Genomic DNA, 20171 nt, shown 5'->3' with positions numbered 1-20171 from the left:
AATGCCACAGGGAAGTCCCCGTCAAGTCCCCGTGTGTCAGAGGGGGCGGGGTCACCGGGTGGCTCCGCCCCCCATTATTTAAGGACCGTAAGAGGAGGAGAAGCGTCACACAGCGGGAGCCTCCCTCCATGCCATCATGGATGCGGAGTGGCCCGAGGAGAAGAAGGGAAGAAGACGCCGCGGAGGAAGATGCCGGACGAGTACACCAGAGGAAGAACCAGAAGAACCAGAAGAAGAAGAAGATGGAGGAAGAAACCGAAGGAAGATAGAAGATAGAAGATAGAAGAAAGAAGATAGAAGATAGAAGAAAGAAGAAGACTTTAAATAAAGGAATTGTCAAAAACTGTCTCTTGTCATTTTTAACATTTTTGACAGTTTTTTGTGAAAAGGTAGGGGTACTTTTGTACCCCCTTACCATTTCACACGGGGGAGTGCCGAGATCTGGGGGTCCCCTTGTTAAAGGGGGCTTCCAGATTCCGATAAGCCCCCCACCCGCAGACCCCCACAACCACCGGGCAAGGGTTGTGGGGATAAAGCCCTCCCCATCAACATGGGGACAAGGTGTTTTGGGGGGCTACCCCAAAGCACCCTCCCAATGTTGAGGGCATGTGGCCTGGTACGGTTCAGGAGGGGGGGCGCTCTCTCGTCCCCCCCTCTTTTCCTGCGGTCTGCCAGGTTGCGTGCTCGGATAAGGGTCTGGTATGGATTTTTGAGGGGAGCCCACGCCATTTTTTTAAAAAATTTTGGCGCGGGGTTCCCCTTAAAATCCATACCAGACCTGAAGGGTCTGGTATAGATTTTGAGGGGGACACCATGGCATTTTTTAAAAAAATTTGGCCGGGGTTCCCCTTAATATCCATACCAGACCTGAAGGGCCTGGTATGGAATTTAGGGGGACCCCCCACGTAATTTTTTTTTTTAAATTTTGGTTGGGGGTTCCCCTGTGGGGAATTCCCATGCCGATTTTATCAATGAACTTTTATGTGTATTGTCGGACCGGCAATTCATTAACCACTTCAGCCCCGGAAGGATTTACTCCCTTCCTGACCAGAGCACTTTTTACAAGTTGGCACTGCGTCACTTTAACTGCTAATTGCGCGGTCATGCAATGCTGTACCCAAACTAAATCTGCGTCCTTTTCTTCCTATAAATAGAGCTTTCTTTTGATGGTATTTGATCACCTCTGCAGTTTTTATTTTTTGCGCTATAAATGGAAAAAGACCGAAAAAAGTTTTTTTTTTTTCTTTCAATGGTTTTTATTGAAGTTTTTAGAAAAGAAAAGAATATGTTTTACAACATAAAAGGAAGGGAGAAAAGTGATATACACATTCAGGTTGTATACAATCCGGTGACATACATTCTCAGAAATTTTCATTTAGTTAATTAGTTGTTCAAGAGGCATGTAAACATTTAACATAAGCAGAGTATGTTCACTGTGCGTTGTGTTTTTCTTGTTTTCATTAGTCAAACGTTAATAGAAACAGAACCATCAATAAAAACTTTAACTTTTGGACCATATTGACCATTGTTTATCAAATTTTTTGCATTGTAAAGAGTTTATTGCTAAGAGGCGCTCGAAAGTGTAATTTCTATGAACTGCTTTGGTTATGTCTGATAGGTTAATGGCATTGGTGGATTTCCAATTTCGTAATATCGTTAAGCGTGTTTCAAGCAAAATATGAGTTACGACTGGTCTAAAGTCTATATGATATTTTTCTATGTTTAGGTGCAATATTGCCAGCGCTGGGTCTGGTTGAGATATTACTCCCGTTAACGTGGAAATCAATTTAAACACTTGGTTCCAAATGCATTTAACAGCAGGACAACACCAAAGCATATGCAGTAAATTGCCTATTTGCCCACAGGCTCTCCAGCAATTTGGGGATGTTCCCGGGAAGAATTTCGCTATTCTATATGGGGTGTAGTGCCATCTATTGGCCATTTTAATAGTTAATTCCCAATGCTTAATGCAGTGGGAAGCCTTGTGTATTGCTCTAAAGGCTTGTTGCCACTGTTCATCTGAGGCTGATATACCTAGTTCTTCTTCCCATTTTTTCATTGCAGTAGTTTTGGTAAATGTGAGTTTATCTTTGGTGATATTATAGAAGAAAGATATTCCTTTTGTATGTTGTTTGGTTGTGGTGTAAAATTTCCAAATATTGCTCGGAAGGTGTATGGTAGGTGTAGGCTTAGATTTAAGGAAGTTTACAATTCTTACGCACGTAAACTGTGAATTCTTTGGAAGATGGTATTGTGTCATGAGTTGCTCCACAGATTTGGGATGTGTGCCATTATATAGGTCTGATATGTGTAGTATGCCCTTTCTTGACAGGTCTTTGATTGTCAGCATTGGGATTTTTGTTTCCAAGAACGATAAGGGTATATTATATTGTATATCTTGTTTGTCTTTATACGTATGTTCCCGTATAACTCTCCACGCCTTTAACGAGATTTGCGTAGTAGGAGGCAGTTTTTTTGTGTCCCACGGTATCCACCCGTCTGTCATGAGTAGTAGGGGTAGATTGTTCATTGGTGCTGTCGTTTTTTCAATGTCCACCCATAATGGTGTGTCAGTTGTTTGAAACCAGTGTTTGATTTGGTCAAGGCGTACTGCCCAATAGTAGTCGTGTATGTCCACTAAACCTGCTCCGCCCGCTTGCTTATGTGATGTGAGATTATTTCGTGAACATCTAGCTTTTTTTCCCTTCCATATGTATTTCCAAGCAATATTCGCTATATTTTTTAATAGGTGTTGAGGGATAGACAGTGGTAGAGAGCGGAATATGTATAGTATTTGTGGCAATAACATCATTTTGTAAGCTGTAATTCTGCCTAACCAAGATACTTCGCTGTTGGACATGTTTTTGGTTTGGGCTTCCAGTTTGTTAATGAGTGGTAATACATTGGCTTTTATTATTGTGGATATTTTATTTGTGAGTGTGATTCCCAGATATGTGATATTTCCTTTACTCCACATATATGGTAATTTTGCTTGTAGCGATTTTCGGGTATTTGGTGAGATACCCATGTCTAATATGAGAGATTTAGTAAAGTTGACTTTATAGTATGATATCTCTCCAAAAGCTATGAGGATTTTATGGGCCTGTATTAAAGATATGGAGGGTTTAGTAAGTAGCAGGATTACATCGTCTGCGAATAGATTAATGGTATGTTTTACTGACCCAAACTGGAAGCCTGTTATCAAAGGGTGGGAGCGTATGGATTCAGCTAACGGCTCTATCATCAAATTAAAAATTGCAGGAGATAGGGGGCACCCCTGTCGGGTTCCATTCTTGATCTGGAAGGTTGCGGATAGGAACCCCGCAGAGTACACCTGTGCTGACGGGCAAGAGTATAATGCCATAATAGCTTGCAGAATTGGGCCTTTGAATCCAAACTTCCGCAATGTTTGTTCCATATATGTCCAGTGGACCCTATCGAACGCCTTCTCTGCGTCAATGGATAGCAGCAGAGAAGGCGTTCGAGTCTTTTCAGCATGGTTTATCACATTAATAATCCTTCTAGTGGCGTCCGAAGTTTGTCTCCCTCTCACAAAGCCCATCTGGTCTCTCGTAATGAGATTAGGTAATATGCGTGTTAGTCGCTTAGCTAGTAGTTTCGCGTATACTTTTGTGTCGGAGTTCAGCAGTGATATGGGTCGGAAGTTAGCTGGTGTGTTAGGTTCCTTACCCGGTTTTGGTAGAGTCACTATATGTGCTTTTAGCATTTCCTGTGGAAAGGAGGCAACCTCAGCAGCTTTATTGAAGATTTTTGTCATGTGTGGAGATAGAATATTGGTAAACATTTTGAAGTATTCATTAGAGAATCCGTCCGGGCCTGGGGATTTCCCATTTGGAAGTGTATGTATTGTCATTTCAATTTCTCTGTGTGTTATCGGAGCATTTAAGTGTTCTAAGTGATCGTCAGAGAGGGCTGGAAGGTTTAGGTGCTCCAGAAAAGAATTTATTTTGTCTATAGTTGGGTGTGGTGTATGTGCATCTTCGTGTAAATTGTATAGTGAGCTATAGTATGTAGCGAATTGGTTCGCTATTTCTTGTGGATTTGTGATTCTGTGTGTTAGCGTAGGGTGTTGGATGTATGCTATTCTAGTTCTGGTGCGTGCCGCTTTCAGTCTATTCGCTAGGTATTTACCTGCCCTGTTAGCATTGGTATAGTAGTTTTGTCGTAGGTATTTTAAGTGTTTGTCATATTGTTGAGTTAGGAGCGTTCTGAGTTGTTCTCTAAGAGAATTGAGTTTGTCGATAAGTGCTGTGGATGGGGATATTTTGTTTTGAGTTTCTATAAGGTGTATGTCTGCAATAATAGTGTTCAGCTGCTGAGTTCGCCTCCTTTTTTCTCTAGTTCCCAATTGGATCAGGATTCCTCTCATAAAGGCCTTGTGAGCGCTCCATACAACAAATGGATCATCCACAGAGCCCTCATTTTCTGAAAAGAAATTTTGTATATGTTGGGAGATTATTTTGTGATATTTATTATCTTGGAATAGTCTGGTGTTGCAACGCCAGATGGGTGGTGAGGAGGAGACTCCCTTCTCTACAATAGACAGGGAAATGGCTGCATGGTCAGACCATGTAATTTCATGTATTTTAGACATGTTCACGTTTTGCAGGAGCCATTTATCTGTTAAAAACATGTCTATTCTGGAGTAAGAAGAGTGCCTGTTGGAAAAAAAGGTATAGTCCCTTTCCGAGGCGTGTAAGCATCTCCATATGTCGTATAGTTCCTCTTGGTGGAGTATAGACTGAAGGGATAGGGTTCCTTTTGACTGGCTCGATGATGTGTCCAGTGTCGGATCTGAGGTTATGTTGAAGTCCCCGCATATTAATAGGTTACCATATTTCATGGAATTTGCTTTGTGTAGGACTTTTTTGATGAATCTGACTTGGCGTGTATTCGGAGCATACAGTGTGATCACTGTGTATGGTTTGGAATTAATGTCTCCTGTGAAGATGATGTACCTGCCTCCAGCGTCAATAAAGACATCTTTAGGTTGTATGGATAGCGAGTCCTTGAAAGCCATTAGGACACCTCCTTTTTTGCTATTTGGTGTATTGGCCATGTATATGATTGGGTAGTTTTTGTGCTTACATTGAGGAGCATTATGTAATTGGAAGTGGGTTTCCTGGACACAAAGAATGTCCGCTTTGTGTGTGCTAGCTTCCTTCCACAAGGAGAATCGTTTAGCTGGGTGATTTAGTCCCCGGGTATTAATTGAAAGGCATGTTATCGTCATTGTGAAAGGTACTTGTGGTTTTGTGGGGTGATGTAGTAGATGTACTCACTGCGCCCGGTTGAGGGGGAGATCCTTGTGGGTTGATGATGAAAGGTAGGTCTTTTCCTTTCTTCGTGTGTCTTGACTGGTCCGTTACTTTCGTGGATAAAACTGTGTATATCAAAAACAAACGGTGCAGAAAAACAAGGAGAAAAAAAACAGAAAGTCAACAGGGGTTTGATAAGAAATGGATCCATGAATTGATCCCTGTGCAGTTGTAACTGCTACTGGTTGACTGGGGTGTAGGTAAGAGTTAATCCTAAGCTCTTCCCTGGAGATAAACTGAATTATATCTGTGTGGAGTGTTATGAGCTTCCACCATTGCTTTTCTTGGATGAGCGCTTGTATGAGACGGTTTGCCACTCGTTCTGTATAGGGGTCAGTCCCTGAGGTTGCGCATGTTGTGCTGGTTGGTCAGATATTATGCCCCAGTTCCTTAAAGCCTTAAGTCCCTCTTCTAAGGTAGACACCGAGATGGTTTGGCCATTGTGAGTGATCGACAGGGTAGCAGGGTACTTCCATTTGTGCAAGATATTGTGGTTTCTCAGGGCTTTTGTGATGGTCAATAAATTTCTGCGGCGTTGCAGAGTGTGTCTAGACAAGTCAGGCAGCACTCTGATGGCGGCATACTGTTGTGGAATATTTTCCTGTTTGCGGGAAACTTGCAGAATACGATCTTTTATGTGGTAGTAGTGTATTCTCATTAAGACATCTCTAGGTGTGTCATCTGGGAGGAACGATGGTTTAGGTACCCTGTGGATCCTGTCCACTAGAAGGTCTGATGCAGTTGCCTCAGGTATTAAAGTGGAAAAAAAGGCCTGGGCATATTGCAGAAGCTGAGAAGGGGGGACAGATTCTGGAACCCCCCTCATTTTGAGGTTGTTCCTCCTGGATCTGTCCTCGAGGTCTGCTATTTTATCTTTTAGCCATAAGATGTCCTCCCCTTGTGCTGAGTGCGCTTCTACCATAACATTATAAGACGAGGTGTACTCCTCCATCTTGTGTTCTACCTGATTCACTCTGCGGCCTAGCGTCTGCACTTCCCTCTGGCATTCAGTGATTCCTCTCATCAGATCTGTCTGCAGTGAGGAGCGCAGGGACAGCAGCATATCTTTCATTAATGTATCTGATACTGGCCTATCTGCTGTGGGGAAATCTGTGATAGGATCCCGGCCCTTAACGCTCTGGCCTGTAGTGCTGGAAGGCCCGCTTACCTCCATGGCCGGATCGGCCTGTGATCTGACTGGTGAGTCCCTCCGCTGCCGCGATTTTGCCGGGCTGCGTGTTGTGGGGGTAGAGGGGCCCGAGGATTGTTCGCTGGGAGGGTTGGTCAGGCAGGAGGAAGCCGCTGATGCCTCCGCTCCGCTGTTCCGTCCGGATCCCTGGTCCGGCCTGTCAGTTCTGGCGCCGCCGCCATTTTGCTGAGGCCCGCGCGAGGCATAATAGCTTGTCATCTTCTGCGGCTGCTGTGGTGTTTTTCGGTGCCGTGGCATCTTTTTCTTGATCCGCGGGGATTTGGCACTCAGATGGCAGTGTTTGGAGCCGTGGATGGTGCTGGTGGGCTCTGATGCTGGCGGATTATCTCCGGTGGGCGAGCGGAGCTCCTGGGCTAAGCGTCCATCTTGGAGTCCGGTCGCCACGCCCCCACCGAAAAAAGTTTTTAAAAAAGATATTTTCTACTTTTTGTTATAAAATAAATCCAATAAACTCAATTTTAGTCATACATTTAGGCCAAAATGTATTCGGCCACATGTCTTTGGTTAAACAAATGTCAATAAGCGTATATTGATTGGTTTACGCAAAAGTTATAGCGTCTACAAACTAGGGTACATTTTCTGGAATTTACACAGCTTTTAGTTTATGACTGCCTATGTCATTTCTTGAGGTGCTAAAATCGCAGGGAAGTACAAACCCCCCCACATGACCCCATTTTGGAAAGTAGACACCCCAATGAAATTGCTGAGAGGCATGTTGTGCCCATTGAATATTAATTTTTTTTGTCCCAAGTGATTGAATAATGACAAAAAAAAAATTACAAAAAGTTGTCACTAAATGATATATTGCTCACACAGGCCATGGGCATATGTGGAATTGCACCCCAAAATACATTTAGCTGCTTCTCCTGAGTATGGGGATACCACATGTGTAGGACTTTTTGGAAGCCTAGCCGCGTACGGGGCCCCGAAAACCAATCACCACCTTCAGGATTTCTAAGGGCGTAAATTTTTGATTTCACTCCTCACTCCCTATCACAGTTTTGAAGGCCATAAAATGCCCAGATGGCACAAACCCCCCCAATGACCCCATTTTGGAAACTTGACACCTCAAGCTATTTGCTGAGAGGCATGTTGAGTCCATGGAATATTTTATATTTTGACACAAGTTGCGGGAATGTGACACATTTTTTTTTTTTTTTTTGCACAAAGTTGTCACTAAATGATATATTCCTCACACAGGCCATGGGCATATGTGGAATTGCACCCCAAAATACATTTAGCTGCTTCTCCTGAGTATGGGGATACCACATGTGTGGGACTTTTTGAGAGCCTAGCCGCGTACGGGGCCCCGAAAATCAATCACCGCCTTCAGGATTTCTAAGGGCGTAAATTTTTGATTTCACTCCTCACTACCTATCACAGTTTTGAAGGCCATAAAATGCCAAGAAAGCACAACCCCCCCCCCCCAAATGACCCCATTTTGAAAAGTAGACACCCAAGCTATTTGCTGAGAGGCATGGTGAGTATTTTGCAGCTCTCATTTGTTTTTGAAAATGAAGAAAGACAAGAAAAAAATTTTTTTTTTCTTTTTTCAATTTTCAAAACTTTGTGACAAAAAGTGAGATCTGCAAAATACTCACTACACCTCCCAGCAAATAGCTTGGGGTGTCTACTTTCCAAAATAGGGTCATTTGGGGGGTTTTGTGCCACCTGGGCATTCCATGGCCTCCGAAACTGTGATAGGCAGTGAAGAGTGAAATCAAAAATTTACGCCCTTAGAAAGCCTGAAGGTGATGCTTGGTTTTCAGGGGCCCATACGCGGCTAGGCTCCCAAAAAGTCTCACACATGTGGTATCCCCGTACTCAGGAGAAACAACAGAATGTATTTTGGAGTGTAATTTCACATATATTCCCATGGCATGTTTGAGCAATATATCATTTAGTGACAACTTTGTGCAAAAAAAAATTTGTCTTTTTCCCGCAACTTGTGTCACAATATAAAATATTCCATGGACTCAACATGCCTCTCAGCAAATAGCTTGGGGTGTCTACTTTCCAAAATGGGGTCATTTGGGGGGGGGTTTGAACTGTCCTGGCATTTTATGCACAACATTTAGAAGCTTATGTCACACATCACCCACTCTTCTAACCACTTGAAGACAAAGCCCTTTCTGACACTTTTTGTTTACATGAAAAAATTATTTTTTTTTGCAAGAAAATTACTTTGAACCCCCAAACATTATATATTTTTTTAAAGCAAATGCCCAACAGATTAAAATGGTGGGTGTTTCATTTTTTTTCACACAGTATTTGCGCAGCGATTTTTCAAACGCATTTTTTTTGGGAAAAAACACACTTTTTAAAATTGTAATGCACTAAAACACACTATATTGCCCAAATGTTTGATGTAATAAAAAAGATGATCTTAAGCAGAGTACATGGATACGAAACACGACATGCTTATAAATTGCGCACAAACGTGCAGTGGCGACAAACTAAATACATTTTAAAAGCCTTTAAAAGCCTTTACAGGTTACCACTTTAGATTTACAGAGGAGGTCTACTGCTAAAATTACTGCCCTCGATCTGACCTTAGCAGTGATACCTCACATGCATGGTGCAATTGCTGTTTACATTTGACGCCAGATTGACGCTTGCGTTCGCCTTTGCGCGAGAGCAGGGGGGGACAGGGGTGCTTTTTTTTTTCTTTTTTTCTTTATTTTTTTTGCTTTTTTATTTTATTTTTAAACTGTTCCTTTCATTTTTTTTAAAATCATTTTTATTGTTATCTAGGGAATGTAAATATCCCCTATGATAGCAATAGGTAGTGACAGGTACTCTTCTTTGAAAAAATTGGGGTCTATTAGACCCTAGATCTCTCCTCTGCCCTCAAAGCATCTGACCACACCAAGATCGGTGTGATAAAATGCTTTCCCAATTTCCCAATGGCGCTGTTTACATCAGGCGAAATCCAAGTCATTAAATGCTCCTAGCTTCTGGTTTCTTAGGCCATAGAGATGTTTGGAGCCACTCTGGTCTCTGATCAGCTCTTTGGTCAGCTGGCTGAATCACCGGCTGAATTCTCAGGTTCCCTGTTGGGACAGGAGAGCTAGAGAAAAACATGGAAGACGCTGGGGGGGGGCATTCCCTCCCACTGCTTGTAAAAGCAGTCTAGAGGCTAATTAGCCGCTAGGATTGCTTTTACATGAAAGCCGACCGCTGGCTGAAAAGAATGATACCTGCAGGCATCATTCTGGTATAACCACTCAAAGTCCAGCAACATACCAGTACGTTGTTGGTCCTTGTTGGGTATATATTATAATCTTTTTTTTTCATGCAGCCTGTGGGCTGAACAAAAAAAAGAGATTGATCGGTGGGTATGCCCACCATTAGAATACCTCCCTTCATCCACCCACTTCTAATGATGGGCATACATGCACCATTTATATATGCCGAAGCATGGGGGCATCCGCCCCAAAAGTTAGGAGCAAGTCGCTCCTCCGCCCCTGCTGCCCTTATGCTTCGGCATATATCACCTCCGCTGGAGTCACGGCTTTATATATCGTGGGAGCAAACGCTGTTGCTGTCAAGATAAATAAATCCGCGCTGCAGCTGAATGGCGTACCCGAAGACAAAAAAATGGTTAACAATAAAACACAATGAATGGAAGGGGGTCTGCTGTGCTGGGGGAGAGGTTTATAGGAAGGCTGGAGGAGTATTTAAACTAGGATTGAGGGGGGAGGGTGAACTAGAATTACATCAAGAAGACAGGTCAGTTAGGGGTCAGACATTAATGGAGGGTGGAATGGGGACAGATGGGGGGAGGGTTATGGCAGGTGTCAAGAAATTTCCCATGTTGCAAACAGCCATTGGAAACTGTAGTGCCATTTGTACTACTAAAAAATATATGAAAAACACCAGACCAAAATGTAATAATGCATTAAAGTGTTTGTTCACCAATGCCAGAAGTCTGCCAAGCAAAATAGGTGAGTTGGAAGCTCTAGTGCATGAAGTGAACTATGATGTAATCGGTATTGCTGAAACTTGGCTTCAATCCTCACATGACTGGGCTATTAATATTCCTGGCTATGCACTCTTTCGGAGAGACAGGGTAAAAAGGAAAGGTGGCGGGGTCTGTCTCTATGTGAGAAGTGATCTCAAAGCAAGTGTGAAAGAGGACCTGATTGATGGAGAGTGTGATGAGTCTGAAGCATTATGGGTGGAACTGCACATAGATGGGCGTAGTTCAAAGTTAATCATTGGAGTTTGTTATAGACCACCCAATGTTAACGAGGAGGTGGAGACTCAGCTCCTTGCACAGATGGAAAGGGCTGCAAGGGCTGGGACAGTGATAATAATGGGAGATTTTAACTACCCAGAAATTGACTGGAGTAATGGCACTGCTGGGACAGTTAAAGGGCAAAAATTTATAAACCTAGTACAGGACAATTTTATGGTCCAGTTTATTGAGGCCCCAACTAGGAATGAAGCTCTGTTGGACCTGGTAATCTCAAACCATGCAGAGCTTATTACTAATGTGCAGATAAAGGAACACCTGGGTAGCAGTGACCATAACATGATTTCATTTGATGTTAGCTGTAAACAAGAAATACATAAGGGAAAGATAAAAACACTTAACTTCAAGAGAGCAAATTTTCCAAGGATGAGGGCTGCTCTCGAGGACTTAGACTGGGAGGGAATATTGGCAGCGATAAACACAGAACAGAAATGGGAATTCTTCAAAAAGACTGTTTGGGACCTCACTGCAAAGTATATTCCCATGGGCAATAAGTTTAAAAGGCTAAAAAGAAAACCTATGTGGCTCACGGTCAAAGTTAGAAAAGCTATAAACAATAAGAAAAGAGCTTTTAAAAAATATAAAAATGAAGGAACACTAGTGTCATTTAAATGCTACAAAGAATTTAACAGAATATGTAAAAAGGAAATCAAGGGTGCAAAAATTCAAAACGAACGACAGATCGCAAAAAATAGTAGGACAAACCCCAAAAAATTCTTCAAATATATTAATAGTAAAAAGGTCAGGTCTGAGCATGTAGGCCCTTTACAAAATAATCTAGAGTGGGTGACTGGGGACAAGGAGAAGGCTAATTTATTAAATACTTTCTTCAGCTCTGTGTATACAAAAGAGCATGGGGAAGTTCATGTGCATAATGGGGGTGGTATTGACACAGCCCCCAATGATCCACAATGGCTCAAAAGGGATATGGTCCAGAAATATTTAGACAGAATAAAGGTGGATAAAGCACCTGGACCTGATGGCATCCACCCACGGATCCTAAAAGAATTGAGCTCTGTAATTTCAAAGCCATTGTATCTAATTTTTAGGGACTCATTAATGACGGGAATAGTACCGCTGGATTGGCGCAGGGCGAACGTGGTGCCTATATTTAAAAAGGGATCAAAGTCTTTACCAAGTAACTATAGACCTGTTAGTTTAACTTCTATAGTCGGGAAGATACTGGAGCGTTTAATAAAAGACCACATAGACGAGTTCTTGCTGGAAAAAAACATTTTAAGCAACAGACAGCATGGGTTCATGAAAGACAGAAGTTGTCAGACAAACCTGATTTCTTTTTATGAAGAGGTAAGTAAAACCTTGGACAGAGGGGTGGCTGTGGACGTGGTTTATTTGGATTTTGCAAAAGCGTTTGATACAGTTCCGCACACACGGCTCATGAGTAAGTTAAAGTCTACAGGCTTGGAAATATCAGTTTGTAAATGGATAGAAAACTGGCTAAAAGACAGAATTCAGAGAGTAGTGGTTAATGATTCTTACTCTGACTGGTCTAAGGTTATCAGTGGTGTACCCCAAGGTTCAGTGCTGGGACCCTTACTGTTTAATATCTTTATAAATGATATTGGGTCTAGGATCAAAAGTAACATTTCTGTCTTTGCAGATGACACCAAGCTATGCAGTGGAATAACGTCCTTACAGGATGTCTCCAATTTACAAGCCGACCTCAATGCTCTGTCTAATTGGGCGACTATGTGGCAGATGAGGTTTAATGTTGAGAAATGTAAAGTTATGCACTTGGGGGCTAAGAATATGCATGCATCATACATGCTAGGGGGAGTACAACTGGGGGAATCTGTAGTGGAGAAGGATCTGGGGGTTTTGGTAGATCATAAGCTCAATAATAGCATGCAATGCCAAGCTGCGGTTTCCAAAGCGAGCAAAGTTCTTTCTTGTATTAAGAGAGGTATGGACTCCAGAGAGAGAGATATCATTTTGCCCCTGTTCAAATCATTAGTAAGACCTCATCTGGAATATGCAGTTCAGTTTTGGACACCAGTTCTCAAAAAGGATATCGGGGAACTGGAGAAAGTGCAGAGAAGGGCAACCAAACTGATAAGAGGCATGGGGGAGCTCAGCTATGAGGAAAGATTAGAGGAACTGAATTTGTTCACTCTTGAGAAGAGGAGAATAAGGGGGGATATGATCAACATGTTTAAATATATAAGGGGTCCATATAGTGAACTTGGTGTTGAGTTATTCACTTTACGGTCAACACAGAGGACAAGGGGGCACTCTTTACGACTGGAGGAAAAGAGATTTCATCTTCAAATACGGAAAGGTTTCTTCACAGTAAGAGCTGTGAAAATGTGGAATAGACTCCCTCCAGAGGTGGTTCTGGCCAGCTCAGTAGATTGCTTTAAGAAAGGCCTGGATACTTTCCTAAATGTACATAATATAACTGGGTACTGACATTTATAGGTAAAGTTGATCCAGGGAAAATCCGATTGCCTCTCTGGGATCAGGAAGGAATTTTTTCCCCTGCTGTAGCAAATTGGAGCATGCTCTGCTGGGGTTTTTTGCCTTCCTCTGGATCAACTGTGGGTATAGTATTGGGTATATTGGATTGTACGTTTTTTTTTTTTTTTTTTTTTTTTTTTTTATGGTTGGACTGGATGGACTTGTGTCTTTTTTCAACCTGACTAACTATGTAACAGTAAACAGTAAAGTATAAAAAATTGCATACCTGAAAAGCAAACATGATAAAACATAATAACAATAAAACATTGCAGAATAGAATACAGTAAAAAAGAGCAGAACAATAGAGAGAGAATAGAGAGAGAGAGAACAATAAAACGACAACTATTTATTTTTTATTTTATATTTTTTTTGTGTTTTTTTTTTTTTACACTTTTTTTTGTAACTGTAACTTTCATAACTGTAACCGGTTCCAGGTTCGGGTCTCTCAAAATGCGATGGCATCTTGGGAGACCCTGTGAAAGTGTGCCTAGTCTGTGCAATGCTGTACCCTACGCTAATACTCAACTAGTGTATGGTAGCGTTCAAAACATTCACCAATGCAAAGACCAGGATTGTCAGGACAGGAGGGACAATAGTAGTGGGTGTCATGCCTATATCCGTGCTTGCTGCAGACACATCTTCTTTGGGGGGCTCGTTGGGTAGGGATACTCGGGAGGACATAAAGAAAATGCCTCTCATGCAGCCGACTGCATTTGGTTGGGGATGTGAATGGGGGAAGTACGGGCGCTGCAGAAGTGGTGGGTTCACAATTAGGATTGGAGAATGCAGCAGGAAGGGCATTATGGGCAGGACGGGCCTATTTTGTATTCTGCTTGATGGCAGCGGGACACTACTTGTGCTTGCCACCTCACCAGCTTGAACTGCACTTATGGGACTCGCCAGGTCACCAAGTGTTACTGCAGTGCTGGTTTGACTACGACCGGGGTGTACTAGGCCGCTGGTGCTTGCCAGTTCACCAAAACGCTACCAAAAAAACTGTTAGCGATCGCAGGGATCAGGCCTGACTCTGCGAACGCTGCAGTTATGCGTTTAGTGTTTTGTAAGTGACAGTGATCGATCGATACTGCACTTGGGTGGGCTGGGCTGGGCTGGGTGGAGGGGCAAAATGCAGGTGCTAACAGGTATCTGGGCTGATCCCGCTAACACTGCATTTTTGGAAACCCTAAACTGCTGGGGACGCTAGTATAGATCTGATCGGATCAGATATTGATCCGTTCAGATACTATACCACTAAGGGAGGTGTACTGTACGTGAGTGGGTGTTAGCGCTATTGGCACTAACCTGACGCTGTCTGGGGCTGGTGCTTGCCAGTTCACCAAAACGCTACCAAAAAAACTGTTAGCGATCGCAGGGATCAGGCCTGACTCTGCGAACACTACAGTTATGTGTGTTTAGTGTTTTGTAAGTGACAGTAATCGATCAATACTGCACTTGGGTGGGCTGGGTTGGGCCGGGCGGAGGGGCAAAATGCAGTTGCTAGCAGGTATCTGGGCTGATCCCGCTAACACTGCGTTTTTGGGAACCCTAAACTGCTGGGGACGCTAGTATAGATCTGATTGGATCAGATATTGATCCGTTCAGATACTATACCACTAAGGGAGGTGTACTGTGCGTGCGTGGGTGTTAGCGCTATTGGCACTAACCTGACGCTGTCTGGGGCTGGTGCTTGCCAGTTCACCAAAACGCTACCAAAAAAACTGTTAGCGATCGCAGGGATTAGGCTTGACTTTGCGAACACTGCAGTTATGTGTGTTTAGTGTTTTGTAAGTGACAGTAATCGATCGATACTGCACTTGGGTGGGCTGGGCTGGGCCGGGCGGAGGGGCAAAACGCAGGTGCTAGCAGGTATCTGGGCTGATCCCACTAACACTGCGTTTTTGGGAACCCTAAACTGCTGGGGACGCTAGTATAGATCTGATCGGATCAGATATTGATCCGTTCAGATACTATACCACTAAGGGAGGTGTATGCTGCGTGCGTGGGTGTTAGCGGTACTGGTGCTAACTGACGCTGCCTGGGGCAACGCAGACCCTATCTGACCCTAAAACCTAAGTTATATCACCGCCGGGCGATCAGGGGGCTAAACCTTTATTAGGTAATTAACGGCGGGTGCCCTGACACTATAAAAAATAAACTAACTAACCAGCATCACCCGTAACAGTTATACGGTGATCACTGGTGAAAGGGTTAACTAGGGGGCAATCAGGGGGTTAAAACCTTTATTAGGTAGTATATGGGAGTCTCTGACGCTATAAAACGCTGACGGCGAACCTATATATTTACCTCCCTAACTAACGTCACCAGTGACACTAATACAGCGATCAGAAAAACTATCGCTTAGTGACACTAGTGACGGGGGTTGATCAAGGGGTTAAAACTTTATAAGGGGGGGTTAGGAGGGTATCCTAGACCTAAAGGGGGCTAACCCTAACTGCCCTACCACTCTAACTGTCACAGACTGACACCAATGCAGTAATCAGAAAAAAAACAAAACTGCTTGGTGTCACTGTGACCGGGGGGGGGGGGGGTGATTAGGGGGTGATCGGGGGGTGATGGGGGGTGTAAAGTGTGCCTGGTGTGTTTTACTGTATGTGTGTGTGTTGTGCACTCACATCGATGTCTTCTCTCCTTGGCGCCGGAACGGAAAATACCGAGCCGAGGAGCGATGACATCACTTCCCCTGCCGCTGTTTACTATACAGCAGCAGAGGAAGATTGCCATTGGCTGGGAGCGATCGCGAGGGGGTGGCCACGAATGGATGGCCTCCCCCTCAGCACAGATCGCTCGGGGACAGAAGCCAACCGCCTCGGGCACCGGGGGGGTCCGATCAGCCCCCCCCCGCGGGAGGCAAGTACAGGGGGTCCCCGGGTTACAAACAAGATAGGGACTTTAGGTTTGTTCTTAAGTTGAATCTGTTTGTAAGTCGAAACAGGTACATTTTTTAAGTGTAGCTCCAGTCAAAAAAACAATTTTTAAGTTTTGTAGATAGCATAGGGAAGGGTTATCACCCCTGTAACATTTGTTTTGCTGTCTGTGTCCCTGTTCAGAAGATTTCACCTCACTTTCTGTCCCAATGACAATTGGATTTTGAAAATTTGGGGTTATTAGGGAAATAAGGATTGGTGATAAAGCATCAGTGGAGACACCTTTTTCCCATATTAACTCTTACAGGAGAGAATTTCCCTTCCTAGGGGTAGATTTCCTCTCACTTCCTGTTGTCTCCCTCCGTTTGTAAGTAGGAGTCGTTTGTAAGTCGGATGTTTGTAAGTAGGGGACCCCCTGTAACGTACCCATACATTACTTTGCCTGCCCGTGCCATTCTGCCGCAGTATATCTGCATGAGGCGGTTGGCAAGTGGTTAATAGCCGCGAGTAGTTTTAAATGATTTTTTTTCCTTTGAAATGTCATTTTGCTATCAGACTGTTCTAAACACGGGAAACATTTGCCACTTTTCAGGCATACTATAGACACCCCCCAGGTACAACATTTAAAGGAATATTACACTTTTATTGTTTCACTTTAAGAATTATTAAAATCACTGCTCCCGAAAAAACGGCCGTTTTTAAAACTTTTTTTTGCATTGATCCTTGTCCCCTGGGGCAGGACCCAGGTCCCCAAACACTTTTTATGACAATACCATGCATATAAGCCTTTAAAATTAGCACTTTTGATTTCTCCCATAGACTTTTAAAGGGTGTTCCGCGGCTTTCGAATTTGCCGCGAACACCCCAAATTGTTCGCTGTTCGGCGAACTGGCGAACAACCAACGTTCGAGTCAAACATGAGTTCGACTCGAATTTGAAGCTCATCCCTACTGAGGATTATCCATACATACACACAGGTAATTGAAAGTGTATGAATACAGCATCCTCTGGTGGTTGGATATGTGCAGCCTATATGAGATGACATCTCTACTCTGGCATCCCTTGGGTGACGATCCTTGGAACTAAACACGTAAAGGCAGGTCAAACTGTGACAACATCATGCTGGCTCGGATGGGAGGCGTTTGATTTTGTTAATGCCTGGCTCTTTCTCTTGCATTTTGTTTTCTTTGCCCAATTAAATGGTTGAAGAAAATACTACACTATGGGGTTGATTTACGAAAGGAAAATCCACTTTGCACTACAAGTGCACTTGGAAGTAAAGTCGCTGTAGATCTGAGGGGGACATGCAAGGAAAATAAAAAACAGCATTTTAGCTTGCACATGATTGGATGATAAAATAAGCAGAGCTTCCCCTCATTTCAGATTTACCCCTCAGATCTACAGCAATCTAGAGTGACTGCACTTCCAAGTGCACTTGCAGTGCAGAGTGGATTTGCCTTTAGTAAATCAACCCCTATGTGTCTCCCTCTTCTCTCCTTTTTACATGTGAAATCAAGTTTTTAGTGCATACAGTATCCTGCTGAGTGAAAACCATCCATTCTCCCGGAAAAAGATCTAAAGCAATTTTAGACCTTTCATGTTTTGAAGTCTTGGGCTCTAGTAAAGTGACTTTATGTGGTGGTAGCTGGAGCACTGAAGTTGGTGGAAGAGGTTGCTAATGCTGAATTTCACAAGTGGATGCTCTTTTGGATATTACTTTGGGACTATTTGATGTGGACTTATTTTTCACATTCTTGATTTGTTTTATTAATATTTTGGGGGTATATAACAATGCAACACACTGTTTATTTGTAGCATTTTTGTTATCACAGTATTTTGATGTCTGTTAGTGCTGCTGTTATTTTTATTTAATCGAATATGCATTTACATTTTCGGCACCACTCGACAAAAAGGATATCGGCGAACTGAAGAAAGTGCAGAGAAGGGAAACCAAATTGATAAGAGGCATGGAAGAGCTCAGCTATGAGGTAAAATTAGCTGAACTGAATGAATTCTCTCTGGAGAACAGGAGATTCAGGACGAATATGCTCAACATCTAGAAATACAAGTGGCCCATATAATGAACTTTTTGTAGAATTTTTTGCTTTTAGGTGTTAATTTTTAAGTATATGCAGTATTACCCCCACAGGAGTTGCTTGGTAATTTGGGTTCTCTGTTCCAAGACTCCAAGAACAACCTCAGCCCCTCTGACACAACGTGGTTGAATTTTATTGATTTAAGTTTATTCATATAATAATTCTGTCACATTTTCACATATTAATTCCTGATATTGTTTATTTTTGGTGCTGCAATTTTTTACTTTTCATTGTACAAACCTTTGTGTTTGCTAGATGCCTTTCTGATTCCCCACAAGTGCTCACTATTTCTACTCATTTAGGTTTGTGTTAGCCGGCCAGAGTTGGGGCACAGTTATACCGTTGGTGCACGTAAGAATAGTTCCAGTCAAGCCTGCAGGCACTAATAAGGCTACTAAATGGCTGTATAGTCAGTTCCTAAAGGGCTCAGTCTATCTAGCAGCAGATAGTAAATCACCACAGCAGGAGCTCACACTTCCCAGGGTTATTGCAGCTCACCAAGTGATTAGTCCACTCTGTGCATTGCACCCAGGTCACTCTGGCTGTCAGCAACCCCAAACTCAGCACACAAGATCCCACTCAGGCATGTTGCTACATGTTGATGCAGCAGTGATGTTGCACACTGGACAGTGATGTGCACTCCCCAGTCTCCCTCAAAAAGCTGTGTCCTGCACAGCCTGAGAAAGCAGCTCTTTCTCCTCCTCCCTGCAATCTCCATTCTGGGGAATGTAATACAAAAGCTCTTGATTACACAGTTTTGCCTCAAGACTATAGTCATTGCTGCCTGATTCGGTCTATTGAACGCTTCCTTCTCCGCAACTCCATCTTCTTTATGAAATAGCTCTTAAACAGTTCAGCACCACAGGGCAGCAGCTACAAAGAGCAGAAGCAGTCAGTGTTTCTCTCACTCTCATTCAAGCACCTGGCTACATACAGTATTCATTTTTCATGCAGGTGTTTATGGTGTCATGTGTAAATACATTTCAGCACAGATCAGAAAAAATGTATATGCTATAAACACAATGAAGAGGAATCACTTCTAAACTTGTATGAAAAAAAATAACAATTAGGCCCCTTTCACACTGGGGCATCAGCGGTAAAGCGCCGCTATTTTTAGCGGCGCTTTACGGTTGTTTTTGCGGGGATTTTCGCCCGCTAACGGGGTGGTTTTAACCCCCGCTAGCGGGTGAAAAAGGGTTAAAATGACCCGCAAAGCGCAGCTGCAGTTTGGCAGCTCCAAAGATGCTGCTTGCAGGACTTTTTTTTAGCATCCTGTCAGCGCACCGCTCCAGTGTGAAGGCCCTCGGGCTTTCACACTGGAGAGACAGGAGAGGCTCTTTATAGGCGCTATGCAGGCGCTATTTTTAGCGCTGTAGCGCCTGTAAAGCCCCTGAGTGTGAAAGGGGTCTAAGTGATCACTTAAAATCATGAACAGATCAAGGTAACCTGTCAATGGTCATAGAGTTATGACTGATCGGTGTAGATCAACCGATCATTTTGACATGCAGTTTCATCATGCAGGTAATCTCTGCTTATGCGTTTCTTTTTATCCTACACACAGTCTGAACTCCCTGGGTTTCTGACATATTTACTTCAAGTATATAGAAGAGAGATAATGTATATGGCATTGCTTTTGCATTTTCACAGGTAATGGGGCAGAGGCGTAACTAGAACCTTCAGGGCCCCAGGGCAAGAAACAATGAAGGGCCCACCTAGCCCCCGACCGGGGCCTTTCCCACTGATCCCAGGGCCCTTTACTCCCATCGTGGGACTCTCTATTACGATTCTGCAGTGGGCCACCTTCCTGCCATCTTGGGGTCCCTCTGTGGTGGCGGAACATCACAGTCCAGTCACAAGCGTGACCTTTGCGACCCTGATAATTCCGCCACTGGTGTTCGTAGTTTT

At 43.3% G+C, this 20171-nt stretch overlaps 1 protein-coding gene across 4 annotated transcripts in view; it reads right to left on the bottom strand.

The window, feature by feature from the left end:
* SEMA6B (semaphorin 6B) overlaps positions 1-20171 on the bottom strand; it is a 1880978-nt gene that overhangs the window by 58006 nt on the left and 1802801 nt on the right. The gene's annotated exons all lie outside the window — the stretch shown is intronic.

This window comes from Aquarana catesbeiana, linkage group LG01 (assembly GCF_042186555.1).
Source record: "Aquarana catesbeiana isolate 2022-GZ linkage group LG01, ASM4218655v1, whole genome shotgun sequence".
Taxonomy (NCBI): Eukaryota; Metazoa; Chordata; class Amphibia; order Anura; family Ranidae; genus Aquarana; species Aquarana catesbeiana.
This window is presented reverse-complemented; position numbering and strand designations above follow the sequence as displayed.